Source organism: Palaemon carinicauda, chromosome 38, assembly GCF_036898095.1.
Source record: "Palaemon carinicauda isolate YSFRI2023 chromosome 38, ASM3689809v2, whole genome shotgun sequence".
In the NCBI taxonomy this organism is placed as follows: Eukaryota; Metazoa; Arthropoda; class Malacostraca; order Decapoda; family Palaemonidae; genus Palaemon; species Palaemon carinicauda.
Window position 1 is genome coordinate 27125514 of NC_090762.1, and position 17666 is coordinate 27143179.

Genomic DNA, 17666 nt, shown 5'->3' on the forward strand with positions numbered 1-17666 from the left:
AGCTATGGTAAGCAGCTTTCCTAGGAGAAGGATACCCCAAAATAAAAAAAAATGTTCTCTAGTCTTGGGTAGTGCCATAGCCTCTGTTCCATGGTCTTTCCCTGTCTTGAGATAGAGTTCTCTTGCTTGAGCGTACACTCGGTCATACTATTCTATTTTATTTTTCTTCCACTTGGTTTTTTGAAGTTGTTATAGTTTATAATTGAAAGATCTAATTCAAAGTTGTTAGTGTTCTTGAACTATTTCATTTTAGTTGTTCATTAATTCTCTTGTAGTTTATCCATTTCCCTATTTCCTTTCCTCACTAGGCTTATTTTCCCTGTTGGTGCCCTTTGTGTTATAGCATCCTGCTTTGCCAACTAGGGTTATAGCTTCGTTTGCAATATATATATATATATATATATATATATATATATATATATATATATATATATATATATATATATATATATATATATATATATATATATATATATATATATATATTGTATTTCTTTAGTTCCTTTCCCCACTGGTCTATAATTCGGTGTTGGAACCCTTGGCCTTATTCCATCCTGCTTTTCCAAATAGGGTTGTAGCTTAGCTACTGGTAATAATGATAATAATAGGATATAACAGGCTAACAAAGACAACCGAACTGCGTTTAGTATGAGCATTTGTATATGGTGACGTCATTTGAAAAAGCTACTATTGCAAACTGTTCACGACTTTTTCGTACACAGGTGAAATAAACTTTCCAGAAAAATAACCAGGATGAATTAGTCATCAGGTTAATATGTAGGATCATTAATAATTTTATGATTAGGATTTATTTTTATGATATATATTTGATTTATTATTTGCATAGAATTAAAATTTAAAACGATGGACAAGGAAGATGGCACTTTAGAATTAAGAGTGGCTAGTAACTGCACACCTTCTTGGTGTCCACCCCCTCAGCTCCTGCCCCTCTAGGGTTGCCAGATTATTTCTACTGGGTTATCGTACATGGGCCTTAAAATTGTAGTTTTTCAGCCAAAAGTGTCGTACACAGTTTCAATATAATTATTAAGGAGTTACATGATTGATTTATTTCAAAATAGTTTAGTATAATTGTTTAATTAAACACACACCTATAAGTATATACCTAAGTTATGTATTGTACATCGTGCTGGACCTAAAATAGTCGTTCATGTATGATAATTATCGTACAAATGGCACCCCTGCCTCCTCCCGAAGTTCCGAACAATAACAAATAATCGTAGATAAACGCAGGAGAGACAACCCATCGACGAAATAATGCTTTGAGGTATTATAATTAGGCTATTTTTGTCTCTAAGTATCAATCAGTGAGGTAGTGAATAGCATAACGCTTATGGTAAATGCGTTAAAGTGTGATTATTGCAGTATATTAATTGAAAAAAACTGTATTATGTCTAACGCTCTTTGGCGTTGTACTGGTAATTCTCAAGTTTACTTTGATGGTCGGCTGATACACAATATATCACGTACTTGTATCAAATGGCAAGGTTCATTTGTTTTAATGCTATCCCCAGAGTAGGCTCAGTTTATGGTATGTGTAGTTAACCGTGCAAGATCGCTTGTTTAGCTGTAGCCTAAGCTTAGGCCCTAGGCTGCAACCTTTAATACATGGAAGCCATTGTTGAACAAGAGATGAGGCTTTTCGGACACAGAAAATGCCCTTTTTTATCCTATTTCGCAGGGAGTCATTCAGTGCCCTGTCGGTCTTACTATTAACGTCCTTACTTACATAAGCGTAATTACGTGTGTTTTAAGTTTACCCAGTCAACTCTGATCATTTTTTTGGTAATTGCTCCACTGGTTTATTGTCTACAAGAGCACGCTTTCCATTTACTCCAAAATCATGCAGCCTTCCTCTCTGTGTAGAGTAATTAGGAGGCTCTTTAAATCCTTGGAAAGCAAATAATAGTAAGATATGTTGCGCATGGGGGGAGGGGGAGGGGTTGGTGAAGGAGGTGCTAAACGACCTGGACCCAACCTTGTCAACATAGTCTATCTAAGAGAAGTTCGTGATGTCAGCGTACATTTGATATATATATTCAATATATTTAATAAATTGAAGAAGGAGTACAGTAATTACTCAAAAGTGTCACTATTTCTGAAATGTATGTATAAATAATACGTATTTGATAATGTTAACGATGTCGGTGCCAGGTCGTTTAGTACCTCCTCCATCAACCCCTCCCCCTCCTCCCCTTCCTTGCGCAACATATCTTGCTATTTTTTTGCTTTCTTGGCATATAGAAAACCTCCTAATTACTTTACAAAAAGAGGAGAACTGCAAAAAATGCATAATTTTGGAGTAAATGGAGAGCGTGCTCTTGTAAACATACATATATATATATATATGTAAATATATATATGTATACTGTATGTATATATATATGTATATGTATATATATATGTATATGTATATATATATATGTATATATATATATATATATATATATATATATATATATATATATATATATATATATATATATGTATGTATGTATATATATATGTATGTATGTATGTATATATATATATATATATATATATATATATATATATATATATATATATATATATATATATATATATATTATATACATATATATATATATATATATATATATATATATATATATATATATATATATATATATATATATATATATATGTATTTATGTATGTATATAAAATAGAAATTACCAAAAGAAATACTAAATATGTCTTTGAGGACAAAATTTTTTCATAATTCTTTACATGGTACAGTATTCCCTAAAATATCCATCTTTGCTCTTTATTAAATGTTATTTTTCTTCTTTCACACTAAAGAAAACTAAAGAACCAAAATTTAATGAAGCTAAAATAAATTTTTTATTACTTTTAGTGTTCTGAACTATTTTCATAAAGTAGATCAGCCGCCACACGCCTGAGATGAGTCGTTATTATTCCACGTAAATAGTAAAATAATCTCTAACATGAAGACTGACTCTGTTGTTTACCTGTTGTCCGATAGAAATTCTTTGGGTTGGATTGAAAGCTTCCTCAATCATTTACTGCAGGTATCCCTTGCCCTTTTATTTTAGATTTCACGGTTTTTTTTTTTTGCTATCTATCCTGCATTTCATATATATGAAATCTTCCACCAGGATTTCCCTGTTTTCCTATTTATTTTGAAGTTTTTCCCTTTTTCCCTTTTGGACCCAAAATTTACCTAAAATAGGGAAATTTCCCTCCATCTGGCAACTCTGCCTTGGCTGCAAACTTTAGCACATGGGCTATGGGAACCATTGTATAACGAGAGGCCAGACCTTTCGGACACAGAAAATGTGAGTTTTTTATCCTATTTCGTACTAAAAACACCCCTTACTTAAATAAGTGGAATTACGTTTGTTTTTTATTTGCCTAGTTGACACTTCAATCATTTGTTGGTAATTGCTCCACTGTGATATTCAGTTTAACATTATCTCTTTGCTCCTCCGTCTCAGCATGCTGTATATGTTACATTATATGCAATAGCTGCGTGTGCGAGTATTTAGGCGTTATATTAATTGTCCAATTAATCACATAGTTCAGTAGATCGTTGCTCGCAATTCAATATTTCTTTGATCCTCTGCAGTACATGTTGCACTACAAATCGTTAGTCGAGTATTTTACCCGACTTTATTTAATTACTATTTGTTCCAACACAGAGACTTACCTCGAACTACTTTCTTAGGAGTTACCTGGAATCTCCTTTGCTATATTATATGGGTCTTTGCTCAGCCCCAGCTCACTTTCCTCATAATTTAACATTATCTCCATGTTTCTCCATTCTGGCAAGAGGAACATGTTGCATTACTCGCCTTAGTGACGGGAAGGAATGTTTTAGCTGACTTAGGTTATTTTTATTAATCATTAAGTACGGTTCGACCTTGCTTCGCTCGTGATTTTACGTTATCGCCTTGCGGGGTGTATGTATGATAGCGGTGACCTGTATGTATTATTATGTCTAACTTAGAATACGGTAGTGTAAGGGGGTATGTAGGGTGCCCCCCGTTAAATAAATAGATAAGGACACGGCTTGTAGGTTAGGTTAGTGGGTAAAGTTTGGGTTAGTTGATGTCTACAGTATTTTTAATCAACATATGAGGAACTGGCTGCTGATATACAAAGGCTTCCGCCTTGCTCCTCCGATGGTGTGTGTATGATGATGGCCATCCCACAACTCCCTTATTTTTAACTCTATTGCAACGAATACGACAGTCAAAGGTAGTTAAGTTCAGTAGGTAAATCCATGGCTTGTAGGTTATGTTAGGTGGGGAAGTGAAGGTTATGTGGTGGTTTATGAACGCTGGAGGTCCTGTCCGTTGTTATACAAAGGCTCACTCTTTTCAGCAAGTGATACAAGTTGCATTACGAGCTTGGGCAAGTATTTTTCAATTATCCAATTAATCTCTCGGTTTCATTACGTAAATATAAATAAACACGAGTAGTAAGGTGTAATTACACCTTTTTCCAAGAAAAATTCCTTATTTTTTGCCATGGGGAGGATGAACCGGGACTTGTCGTAGAAGAGGGAATATGAGGTTGGGACGGACAATGGGGATGTGAAATTAATATGGCGGCAAGACACAGGGTCACTGCTGCTGTTTAGAGTTGGATAGGTTTTGAGTAGGTAAACATGATTACAGTACTCTAATTGACTAAAATATTGCACCTGGTCTACTGTTTACCCTGTAGATATTGCTGCGGAACACAGATCATCGAAAAATAATTGTCATAAAACTGTTTATTTATACACGAATTCAGTCCCTCGCTAGAAGTATTGGTTCCTACACGGGTACAAACTCGACTTCTGATAGGAATGGGATTTCAGTGAAGCTGGAACTTGGCTGTTAAATTTTTAACGAGTTTTTGGTAGTTAGGGAAACCCCCACCCCCCCCCTTTTTGGCCTTACTCCCTGTTATGCAGTGTTTTGTGGGACAATAAGGAGACCCTAAAACTTCGCTAAACCTGCTAAGCAGGGTCTACGGCCTACACTAGATGTGTGTGGTGATACACTAGCATGTGACTGTCCACGGTAAAACTTATTCCAAGTCTTGTAGGAGATAATTGAAGAGACCGATACATTCCCATTACCACCTCGACAGGGTATGGGGCCGCAACAGTATTGAAACAATACTAGGTTACACAAGGGAGAGATAGTTTACCTGCAGAGGTCTGAGGCCAGCTTGTGCAGAGGCTCCAGGATGCTGATTTCCCCAAGAAAGGGGAGGATGAAGAAAAGGAAAGAGCCAGACATTCTTTTTCATTCACTCAGACTACAACTAAGGTAACTAATGCCCTCACCCTTCTGCTACTTGTCCAATAAGGAGCGTGTGGTACTAAACCAGCTGTTGTGCAGCCGCCACAGGGCCAATAGAAAACGTATCGAGGTTCCTGTGGGTCACGTCTTGCAGGTAGCGGGCGGTGAACGTAGTTTGACGTTTCTACACACCAACTTGCAATACCTGCGTAACAGAGTATTTTTTTGAAGGCCAGGGACGTAGCAATGCCCTGACATCATGACGACGTGTTAGAGGAGGGTCAGGATTCAGGGGAAAATCAATGACCTTGCAAATCCATGCAGGGATTGTGTTCTTCGTGACCCTCTTGATTTTGCCCGTGCTGATGAAGAGTGGGGGCACTCTGAGCTGAGCTGCTGCTGTTCTCCTTAGGTAGCACCTCAATCACCTCACTGGGCATCGTAACAGATGGTCTGGGTCGTCAGTTATAGAGCGCAAACTCGTTATCTGGAAAGATTTGAATCTAGGGTCTGAAACCCCCGGATTCTGAGTCTGCAACAAATTCAGTAATGTAGCTGAAGCTTAACCTCTCCCCTCCCCCCTTGAATGGGCAACGTCATAAGAGAGACCATGAAGTTAGGTAACTTGGTTGGCTGAGGTCAAGGTCAGTAGGAATACCATCTTCCAAGTTGGCGTAATGGTTTGTACGGAGGTCTTTGTAGTGACTGAAGAACTTGAACTTTGTTCCAAGGGGTGTTATCTCACTTCCGACTGAGGACAGGTAAGTTTACAACTTCGTATGAGGAGGGAAAGTTCCAGCGATGAGGAAACGTCCATTCCTTCCAGTTTAAAGGCGAGATTCAAGGCTGAGTGATAGTCTTCCCGCAAAAACTGAAAGGCGCATTTCTTCCCGCAAATACACGAGAAACTCCGCTATTGTTGGAATAGTGGCATTGAGTGGATTGAGACCCCTTTCACAACATCAACCACAGATGATGTTCCACTTCTCTTAGTAGACTGAAGCTGAGGATTTACGCAGGTATCCAGACATCCTTTTTCGCAACCTGTTGTGAAAATCCTCTGAGTGAGGAGATGCTGGATAGTCTACAGGCGTGGAGACGTAGCAAATCTACTGTCTTGTGGTAGATGTTGACATGTGATTGTCTTGGTAGATTATGTGGTGGTGGAAGTTCTCTTTGGAGCTCCGTCAGGAGTAGCAGAAGGTCTGGGAAACCATTCTGCATGATGCCATAGCGGAGCTATGAGGGTCATTGAAAGATTGACCGATTTTCTGGACTTATTGAGTTCTCTTCTCATCAGACTAAACAGTGGGTATGTATATATTTCGATGTTGTCACATCGTTGCTGGAATGCATCTAGCCAGAAAGCCTTGGGATCTGGGACTGGGGAGCTTGAAGTTCAGGGCCGTTGCGAACAGGTCCTCAGTCGGAGAACCCCACAAATTCAGGACTTTGTTGGCTACTAGATTATCCAAAGACCATTTGGAACCCACTGCCTGTGATGCTATGCTCAGATTGTCGGTATGCACATTTGCATGGAATTAAGCAAGCTGATAGTAAGACCTAGTGGACTTCTGCTCATCTTAGTATCTCTACTGCTAGATGGGATCGAGGCTGCTGAAAAGTACCTCCTTGCTTCTTGATGTAAGTCACTACAGTGGTGTTTGTCGCTCATCACCACCACTGAGTGACCCGCCAGGAACTGGTGGAACTCTCAAAGGACCAGAAAAACGGCCTTCAGCTTGAAGAGATTTATGGGAAGGTGCTCTTTTGACTTTGTCTAAAGGCCAGAGGCAGTGTGGTGCAGCATGTGTGCCCCCCCCCCTTCTTTTGATGTGTCTGAGAACAGGATCAAATCAGTAAGAGGGACAAGAAGATTGACACCCTTCAGCAGATTCTCATCTGCCAGCCACCATACGAGGTCTGTCTTCTCTTTGGAATTTAGCCCTGATTCCAATTGGACTTCAGGCGCCACTGGAAAGATCAAATCCTGAGGCGACTGGTGGGAACTGGACGGGCCAAGGATGATAGGTGTTCGACGAGATATAGCCACTTCTGGGCTGGGAGGTCTTGTCTGAGGAAAAGCTTGGCAACTTTCCTCAGCCTTGCTATCCTGATGTCTGATGGGAAGGTTTTGTGTTGTTTGGTGTCTAATTCCATTCCCAGGTATACCAGTCTTTGAGTGGGAAGCAGGGAAAACTTATCGAGCTTTACCATGATCCCCAGATCTTGACAAAGCCCCAGAAGTTTTTCTCGGTACTGAAGAAGGGTTGTCACCGAGTCTGCCGGGATCAGCCAGTCGTCCAGGTAACGAAGGAGATGGATGCTGAGCCTGTTAGCCCAAGATGACACCAGGGCAAACACTCTTGTGAAGACCTGAGGTGCTGTGAAAAGGCTGACACACAGCACCTTAAACTGGTATGTCTTGTTGTCGATGTTGAATCTCGGATACTTCCTTGAAGACGGATGGATTGGGATCTGGAAGTATGCGTCCTTTAGATCAAGTATACACATGAAGTCCTGTGGTCTTATCGCTAGTCTGGCTGTCTGCTGTCTCTATGCAGAACAAAGTCTGTTCGACAAACTTGTTCAGAGCTGAGATATTGATGACTGGTCTCCAACCTCCAGACGCCTTTTTCACAAGAAAGAGTTGACTGAAGAAGCCTGAGGAACCGTCAAGGACCTCCTTGAGAGTGCCATTCTCCAACACGGTCTGGATTTCAGTCCAAAGGGCCTGCCCCTTTTCTGATCCCATCGCAAAGGAGCTCATAAGCCCTGGATTCTTGGTCAGTAGAGGGAGAGATGAAATGAATGGGACGCGATACCCTGAACGAATCACGGAGATCGTCCAAGGTTCGGCCCCGAGCTGCATCCTCCTGGTCCAGTAGCTTTGTAGGCATCTCCCTACTGGTGGACAAGCAGGGGGATGACCTATCCTAGCGTTTGGGGTTCTTACTGCCACACCTCTGGTGTGTTTCTTCAAGTTTGGACTTGTTGACTGTCCCGTACTTGACAGGAAAGGGCTTCTTAGACACCTTCGTTTTCAAAACCGCTGCCATTTTATTAGTTGATGATTTCGTTTGGCTGGGTCCTTGGAGTGGCTGGGGATCTGTAGGGCTGAGCTGTTAGGGCCCTATGAAGGAAAAAATCCCTGTTGGACTTCCTCTACTTCTCCGTAGTCTACTCGACGTCCCTTGGCTCAAAGAGGAAGACCCCCTCCATAGAGGAGTTTCTGAAATCCCTTGGCCATCGTATCCCTTCGTTTCAGAATGGTGTTAGCCCACAGGGTCACTACCTGGTGGGCCAGAAACTCAATGGTGCAGGTGCCAGAGAGAAGGAAGGTCTTCAAAGCCTTCCTGGTTCGCACCAGGATTTGCACATTTCCCAACTAATGATCCAGCCACGAAGTAGCCAGCATGGTGTACTTCGGGACCTTCTCTTGGTTTAGGATCTCTGACATCAAGGACGAGACCTGAAGTGAAGTGAAGAGAGCTTCTCTATAGAGACTCCCTTGGTCAGTTCTTCAGGGGAGTGATGGCGAGACACCGTTGAGAAAGTTTCATCCATGATGCCATAATGTCTCCTATGGTTGACACCCGAAGGTGGGAGGAGTTTAGTGGAGGAGGAAGAGCCGAAAGACTCAGAGAGGGTAGAAAGTTGGGAGTTGATCTTATGCCGGACACCTTTTAACCCTCGGGACCAGGGTAAGGCTGCACTGGTCTTCGGAGGTTTTTGTGTGCCTAAGAAAGGGTCTAGGACCGTGTCTTTGCCGTCTTGTGGGGCCATCTCTGGATCCGGTAACACGTTAACAGCCCTCGTGATGGTCAAAACCTGCCAAAAGGCATGCTCTGACTCTGTTTTCCGTCTGAAGCTCGGCTGGCAGGGAGAAGGTTTTTATCCACTGCTGAGGTCTAGCCCCAGGGTGGGTCGAGGTCGTCAATGGGAAGGTTGACTCGGCTCTTAGACCCCTCAAAGGGTTTCTGAGTCCTGGAGGAGGACTTTGGGATCGTCTTAGAATCTTTAGGTTCCCTTCTAGGAGGAAACAGAGGTACGAAGGCAGAAGGTCTGGAAGTTAGTAACCTTCTCAGGAGGAGGAGCTTGAAGTGAGATGGTGTTCTCTCTCTAGGGTCTTTCTGTCGGTGATGGGAGGGGAGAGTCCGAAAGTGACTCTTCCCTCTGATAGCCTCTTGATATGATGGATGAGGCATTGGAGGCCCGAGGCAACAATGGAACCTTAGGGGAGGTCTCTACCCTTTAGGTCCTGACTGGAGTCAGTTTGACCCTTGATGAAGGGATTTTATTAGATCCCCTCTTCCTCTTCATTGGGGAAGAAGCACTCCTGGATCAGTCAAAACCAAGGAAGTTACAGGGGCTTCCGTCGGTTGCGAAAAGCATCTGGGCGAAGGCCTGTGGTACAGCCCTAACCAAGGCGCTGAACCACAGTTACTTACCCATCAAAGCACTCTTCGAAAGATCCCCTGAAGGGAAATAGGATGAATGGTCCTTCCACAGGGTTTCCATTCCTGACTCTGAAGGCATAGGAGTTTTAGACGTAGATTCCCTTCTGTGCGCTGGAAGTTTCGGAATCCTAAAATCCTGAAACTTGCATCCTTCCCCTTCTGTTGCGATGTTACGCATTTGTGGGGAGGGGAATGGGGTGACGGAAACCATCGTTAACCACCCTACCTTTCCTGGGTGGCCACAACCACCACCTTTGGTAGTTGCAGTTAGTGATCCTCTCTTGCATAAGTATGTGACAGCTGCTGACGTATTGGAGAGCGTGGAGAAACCTCCTGTTCCTGACGCGATGGTGAATACTGACGTGAAGATCGATGACATGAACGATAAGAGTGAGAGTTTCTCTGCGTTGACGAGTGATACCGCGGGATCGATCATAACCGCTGTACAAGAGACAGGTCGGTGTGCCGATGATTCTCGAGTAGGCAACTCATGCATCACTGGGCATGAAGGCTGACTGATTAGAAATGATTGACGTTGAAGTGAATTACAAACAGGTGAGCGAACATGTTCCAAAGGAGAGCGACGCTGGTTCATTGAGTGATGGATGCATGATTCCCTGATGGTGAAGGTCATTGCATTGCATGAGGTTTATGAGGCGAACGTTGTCGGCTAGGCGATCGCTGACGAGCAGGCAAACGCTGGCGAGCAGGTGATTTCAGAGGTGGTGATAGAGCAGGCAATTCTCCCATAGCAAAAGCTTGACAAGAAATCGAACGTGTAGGCAATTCATGTGTAACCGAACGCATAGGTGGTACACGAAAAGTTGCTTGTTGATGATGGTCAGGCGATTCACGGGCAGGTGATAACGTCAGTGATTCACGCTCTACTGGACAGATGGTGAGACTGTTGAGTAGGTGAGCGTTGGGTAAGAGCCTGGAGTGACGTAGCAAATTGAGACGAGGTCGGAGACGGAGGCGAAGGTCGGTAACCAGATGAGACAGGAAGGACAGTCTCTTCCAAAGAAGACTTAGCAGGTGAAGATGTGAAGAGACGTCTCTTGGCCGAGGGAGCAAAAGCACCCTGAGGGCGAAGCGGAGGATGGACATGGCGAGGTCTCTTGCTGCCGACACGACGATGAACGAGCTCAGAATCAGCAGGCTGGTCGACTGCAGGCCTCTGAAGAGTCTCTATGTGAGACCCTTTACTAAAAAGGGAAACATTCGTCAGAGAGACGTGCCTTGGACTGCTCTCCCCCGAAGGATGTTCATCAGGGGTTTGAGCGCAGACCTCGGCAGAAGATGGAGAAGAAGATGCAGTCACAGGAGCAGCTGGCAGGGCAGCAGACGAGCTCTCCAAAACAACGATGTTGACAACCCACAAGGGGTTGATGCCGACGTTGACGTGTGCTGAAGATTAGCACCCCGGTGCAAGAACTGCAGTAATGCCTCCTTGGAAGCATCACCGGGCAACTCCAACAACGGCGTCAGCTGTAAAAGTGGAGAGAGAGACATCCTCACACTGAGGGAGAGCCGGGGCAACCTCACTAGGGGAGGCAGCACCGTCTCTTGAGGACCGAGGTTGACCAGGAGTTGAATGGTCTACGTTACTACTCGTTGTCCACCCGGAGGAAGCCGTCAGAGTTGGAGCTTCAGAGAAAGGTCGGGAGGCAGAGGAGGAAGCCTTGGGTTTCTTCTGCTTCGAAGCGACCTTCGAAGGGGAAGAATCTCGTGTACACTTCTTCCGCCTACGCGCATACCTTTCCCACTGGTAGCAACACCACTCCTGACATTCACTACACTTATTATCTAGGTCGCAGTGTTTTCCTCTGCAGATGGGGCAAAGGGTGTGGGGATCTTTTTCCACAGCAGACATAAACTTCCCGCAGGTGCAGCCTTCTGTTCCAGTACAAGTCCCCATGGCCATAGGAGAAACACAGCCCCCACACACATACACTGAAAAGAAAAAGCAAAAAAAAACAGTTGATGGCAGTCCAAGCTAGAGAGGGTGAAGATTGGTGACAACCGCACTCCATCTGAACCAAAAGCAAAGTGAGCTCAATCACAGGTGTGTTAGTGGGAGGGGTAGCAAGCTGCCCCCCCCCCCCCTACTCCCCACTAAATAGCTGGATGGGTAGTTCACCTTCGCTAAATTTTGATGTCTTGTTCTTTCAGCTTTGCCGAAAGTAATGCTCCTATAAATAGCGTGGTTTGTATTCCATTTATAGAACAATGCCAATTTTAAGTAATTTCTATTTTTTCTAGCCATACTTTTGAGGAACTTGTTTCAGTTCACTACCCTCCCGTCTGTCTCCGCATGGTTCATAAATTCATTCCTCAGACAGCATCACAATGTTTATAACAATTTTAGAAGTTAATTCACTGGCTGTAACACCACATGCACTAACTACACAGCTTCTACAATGTATACAATGCTTCCAGAATGCTGAAATCACCGGCTACTTCATAGGTGGGAGCTCAGTGGTCTTTTCTTCAGAATTAGACAGGTGATTGTACCCTCCAATACCCAGAGTACTCTTATACTCCTGGTAGGGATTCTGGGTACTGCCAGATGTACAATATAGGGGAGAACTGGGGAGGCCTAACAAGAGTTTGTATGATTACAGGGCTGATGCCCCAGATCTCCTTAGAAGGAACTTCCTCGTAGGAAAAATACAAATTGCTTAAAATTGGCTATTTTTCCACCTCCGGCTTAGATAGGAACGCTCCACACGACTTCCCGGCTCTAAGCCCAGGAAAATGGTGGGTCTGCTCCATCACAACACAACCACAAGACACAGGCACGAAGGAAAGGGATAAGGAAAATGCTTGGGAAGCACAAGGGAAATACGCGAACACGCGAGAACACAAGAGAAAGCACAGAGACACCACGCGGTAACCACGTGGGACACACGAGTCGGGGACACAAAGGGTCGCAAGAGAATGGAGAGCGGCGTGATGGTATCACGACGCGACCAGAGAACTTACTGTCGAGCGAGACCCAAGCTAACGCCGACCTAGCTCAGGACTACCCTCAGGGCACGTTCTCCTTACGCCTGGGTTAGTCCCAACAGAAAACGGAAGTAGGGTAGACTACACAAAACTCTGGTCGGTTGAGAGGAGATTCCAGGTAACTCCTAAGAAAGTAGTTCTTGGTAATTATGTTAGGAAAAATACAAATTACTTAAAATTTGTGATTTTTCCTAACCATAGAAACCTGAGACCTTCAAGTTACACTGCCTGTCTCAACTATCCCACAAGTCTAAGTTCAAAGGTCTGGGACTGGGTCTACTTAACCACCCAACAGCCATTTGTGTTTACCTTGTTAAAAGCCTAACAGCCATTGCAGCTTTAATGAAGTCATACCTCTATTAAAAGCCTCAGGTTTGTATGGTTAGGAAAAATACTAATTGATTAGAATTTTTATAATACACTGAATAGCAAAAAGTATTTTTATTAACCAAATACTGTATATTTTTATTAACCAAATACTGTATATTTTTATTATGCAAATAATCAATTTTGCATGTTTATTTCATAAAGTAGTGGCAACTTTGAAAAGTTTTACTTAAACGTTTCTGTGTTGAATTTATTGTTGTTTTTCAATAATTAACTTAGCCGGTGATTATAATAGCTGCAACTCTGTTGCTCGACAGAAAAACTCTACGGAAAAATTTGCCAGCGATCGCTACACAGGTAGGGGGTGTACTCAACAGCGCCATCTGTCGTTCAGATACCCAGTACTCATTATAAACAAAGAACTCAATTTTCTCTCTGTCGTGCTACCGGCAAGACCTACTAATTTGCTGTTGCTAACTGGATTTGTTTTCACAACTATTTGGTGAAGTACACTATTCTAGTTTTGAGCTTTCGCTATGCAGGTGTTTTATCTTCATCTTAAATCTTGAACTCGTTTTGGATAGATTTAATTATGGTGACAAAGAGAGTATGGACTTTCTTTCACTTTTAAATGGCCGACCCTTCCCTTAGACGGAAGTGTGTTTAGGCTTTTAGTAATTATCTTATCACGTTATAGATTTTCCCCTATACAGTATATTTTATATCTCTCCGCCCTTATTAGGCCTCTTCGATTAACTTTCCATTTTAAGATTAAAAAAAAAAAAATCAGTGGCTGGGAAAGAGACTAAACACTAGTTCATATAACTACGTTTTCAATCTCTCACCGCACATAGCCTGGGGACGAGAATAAAAACCTAAAAACGTTTTATCCTTCCTCCCCGTACAGCGACTAGGGACGTGAGTAACACGAGAACAACGTTACCCGCTTGAACGGAACGTTTTCTCTCCTCTCTCTCCCTCCGTCTCTATCTCTCTCTCTCTTTCTCTCTTGATTTCGCACCTAAGAGAAGAGCCCAATTATATATCGTCAAAAAAACATGTTATTTGACTAAAGGAAAAAACTGAAAGGTTTTTCAAATAAAAAGTTCCTTTAAATTAGAATTTAAAACATTTAAGCTAAGAAAGAATGAACAAAACGTCAGAATCGATTTACTCTTACTGCAAAGTGAAACCGTGATACACTCTCTCTCTCTATCGTAACGATAGAGCGCATGTTGAACGTCCTGAACGTCAACAACTGCGTAGCATAAAAAAACTAAACGTTAGTTCATCTTTGAAAACAGTACGAAGACTATCAAAGAAATTCTTTCATAAAATATTACAACGTTTTATCCTTCCTCCCCGTACAGCGACTAGGGACGTGAGTAACACGAGAACAACGTTACCCGCTTGAACGGAACGTTTTCTCTCCTCTCTCTCCCTCCGTCTCTATCTCTCTCTCTCTTTCTCTCTTGATTTCGCACCTAAGAGAAGAGCCCAATTATATATCGTCAAAAAGACATGTTATTTGACTAAAGGAAAAAACTGAAAGGTTTTTCAAATAAAAAGTTCCTTTAAATTAGAATTTAAAACATTTAAGCTAAGAAAGAATGAACAAAACGTCAGAATCGATTTACTCTTACTGCAAAGTGAAACCGTGATACACTCTCTCTCTCTATCGTAACGATAGAGCGCATGTTGAACGTCCTGAACGTCAACAACTGCGTAGCATAAAAAAACTAAACGTTAGTTCATCTTTGAAAACAGTACGAAGACTATCAAAGAAATTCTTTCATAAAATATTACATTTAAAAAGTTTTAAATCCTTAGCTCTTTAAAAGCTAAAGACGATATAAAGGGCTCAACGTTGATTAACTTCGGTTTCCAAGTTAGGACCGCCTACTCTCAGGAAAGGTCTATATAAACAAAGCATTAAAATTTATTTATAAAAAATATGTTTTCTGTTTTTTGCTGGTATTATGAGCTTGCATTATACGACTGATTTCGCAATTACTACCTTTTAAGGAAGGGTAGAATTGCGTGTTTCAGGTAGAAATAAGTGCAAAACAGAAAATCGAAGTGATAAAGTGATATGCGCAAAGTGTTACAGTGTTGCGTCCGAGGCGCAAAGTGTTACAGTGTTGCGTCCGAGGGTTCGTCTGTTCGTGCCTGTCGTTCACCTAGTCCGGGACCTCTTACATGCTCCCAAGCCCAGGGGAGAAGTAATGTCAAACGACTTATGGGTTCGGGTGTATCTTACCAAGATCTCCCCTACCATAAGACGAGAGAGACGTTGTTTCTCCTCGCCATCCGTAGGCTTTTCGCATAAGAAACCTGTCACAAGGTTTCGAAGCCCTTAAGCGAAAGTCAGTCCTTTCAGGACAGGTCCAGCGTCCTGGTTACAACCATTAGGACAGCTCTGACCCTATGCAGTCATCGGATAACTGCTCGCCGCCTAACAAAAGCGTAACACAGACTCCGAGAGTCTATTTTTGTAGGCAAAGTGTTGCGGTCACAGACGTTACCCTCGTCTATTACCACAACCATTTCCGTTGATCCTTAAGGGGTTGTATGGTAAAACATGCAGTATATGCTTGCCTCCCTTATGGAAGACTATTCTGCCGATTAGTCCGTTGAGTCTAGCCGTTTATCTCATCGATATCCTGGCTTTCAGCCAACCTAACGTTCCTTTGTGCTTACTGTTGACGTTGGCGTAGCTTAGTCACGTCAGTCAGGTTGTTTAGAACCACACTCGATGCGGTCTCGTGTGGTTTTTCAGCCGCATTTGGACGTTAGGCCACTGGCTGATGCTCCTGTTGACGTTCAAGACGTTCACTAACAATCGGAGTTGACTTGTTTTGACGCTGTGCGTCAACCTCCGCATTCTAGAGTTGTTTTGACTGCTCAGTCTAGGCAGTCAAAGCAGTCTCGAGTGGACGCTGTGCGTCCTCACGCACCTGTTGTGGTTGACAGTTCAGTTGTTGACAGTTCACAGACTGTCAAGCAGTTACATGACGTTGGGTTCTGGTCCGCTACTAATGCACCAGTGAGAGACTCAGCTTTTATCGAACAAGGTTCCTGTAGATGAGGAAGTTGCTGTTCTCCCTCCTACTAATATTCCCTTGAGGACTCTGTCAGATGGAGAGGAGCCTAAAGCTGCTTAGCCTCCTATGGACTTTAATTAAATCATGATGATTTTTTTTAAGGATCTTCGTCCGGATCTTTTTGTAACTGCTGCTCCTCGTTCGCCTAAACGTCAGAGCTTACACTAGGCCTAGCTACTTCGAAGCCGTTGTTTTTAAGCTAGTGCTCTCTCGCTCTCCTAGAGAGCGTTACGTTGGCTAGGCGACTGGTTTTTCACCAGGAGGAGTTTTAGGGATACAGCCTTTGCTTTCCCTTCTTTTAAACTGGTTTATAGAGCGAGAGTCTGATATGACACGAGAGAAGTTCTCGGCTTGGGAGTTCATGCCTCTGCCCAGATAGACTTCTCAATTCTGGTAGACTCTCCCTGGCACCTAGCCAGGAGACGCTCCAAGTTGTTTACAGGTCAACTTCACAGCTGTTGTCGAGCCTTTGAAGTTTTGCTGTACTATTATGTCACTCATAACAAGGCTTTCAGGGATGGTAAACGGTTCCGCCTCAGTCGCTAACCCCGTCTGTTGCCACACCTGCTCCCGTAGACCCTAAATGGGCTTTGCTACAAGACATGCAGTCCAAGCTTGCGTCCTTGATAGAGGACTTAAATGCGGAGAAGGTTGCTACTGAACCTTGTGGCCAACAACCTTCCAACCGGTCGGTTGTGCGCCCTGTTGACGCTGAGGTAACCTACTCGCGTCTGCCAGTTGAGGTGGTTCCTCCACCGATGCGACCCAGTGTGGGTTGCCAGCCGCACGTTGACGTTAAGCGACGCTCGGAGGTGGTTGTTGACGTTCAGGACGTTCAACAACCAGCAGAGGTGACTTGTTTTGACGCAGTGCGTCAACCTCAGCAACCCGGTAGGGTGTTGACTGCACAACCCAGACGGTCTAGACAGTCTCGGGTTGACGCTGTGCTTCCTCGCGCACCCATGGTTGTTGACAGTTCACAGACTGTGCAGCAGTTCCATGATATTGCGTCCGGCTCCGTCACGCATCCACCAGTGCGACCGGATTCAGCGAGCCAGACGTTGCCCACTCCGTTGCCGTTTCCTCATCAGTTTCGGATGAGGAACCCTCTGATGAGGACGTTGCTGAACAACAAGACGATCAGCCCCCAGCCCTGCTATCCATCCAGAAGATGCTGAAGAAGGAACGCTGCTCAGTCAGGCTGTGGATGAGTCTGGTAGGGACGCTGTCATCCGTGGAACAATTTGTGTCACTAGGAAGACTACACCTCCGTCCTCTTCAATACCATCTAGCTTTTCACTGGAAAAAGGACAAGACGCTAGAAGCGGTCTCGATCCCGGTTTCCGAAAAGATAAAGTCTTGTCTGACTTGGTGAAAGGACAATATCAACCTAAGAGAGGGTCTTCCCCTGGCTGTTCAGACTCCCAACCACGTTCTCATCTCGGACGCATCGGACGTAGGCTGGG

At 43.4% G+C, this 17666-nt stretch overlaps 1 protein-coding gene across 3 annotated transcripts in view; it reads left to right on the forward strand.

Moving 5' to 3' along the window:
- Positions 1–17666, forward strand: part of Start1 (Steroidogenic acute regulatory protein-like) — a 135240-nt gene that overhangs the window by 27579 nt on the left and 89995 nt on the right. For 2 of the 3 annotated variants that reach the window (XM_068362000.1, XM_068361999.1), the window contains exon 1: positions 1213–1288. The exons of the other annotated variant lie outside the window; for it this stretch is intronic. The gene's annotated coding sequence lies outside the window, so the exon portion shown is untranslated. Of the gene's footprint in view, positions 1–1212; positions 1289–17666 lie in introns of those variants that run through there. 3 annotated transcript variants of the gene reach the window in all.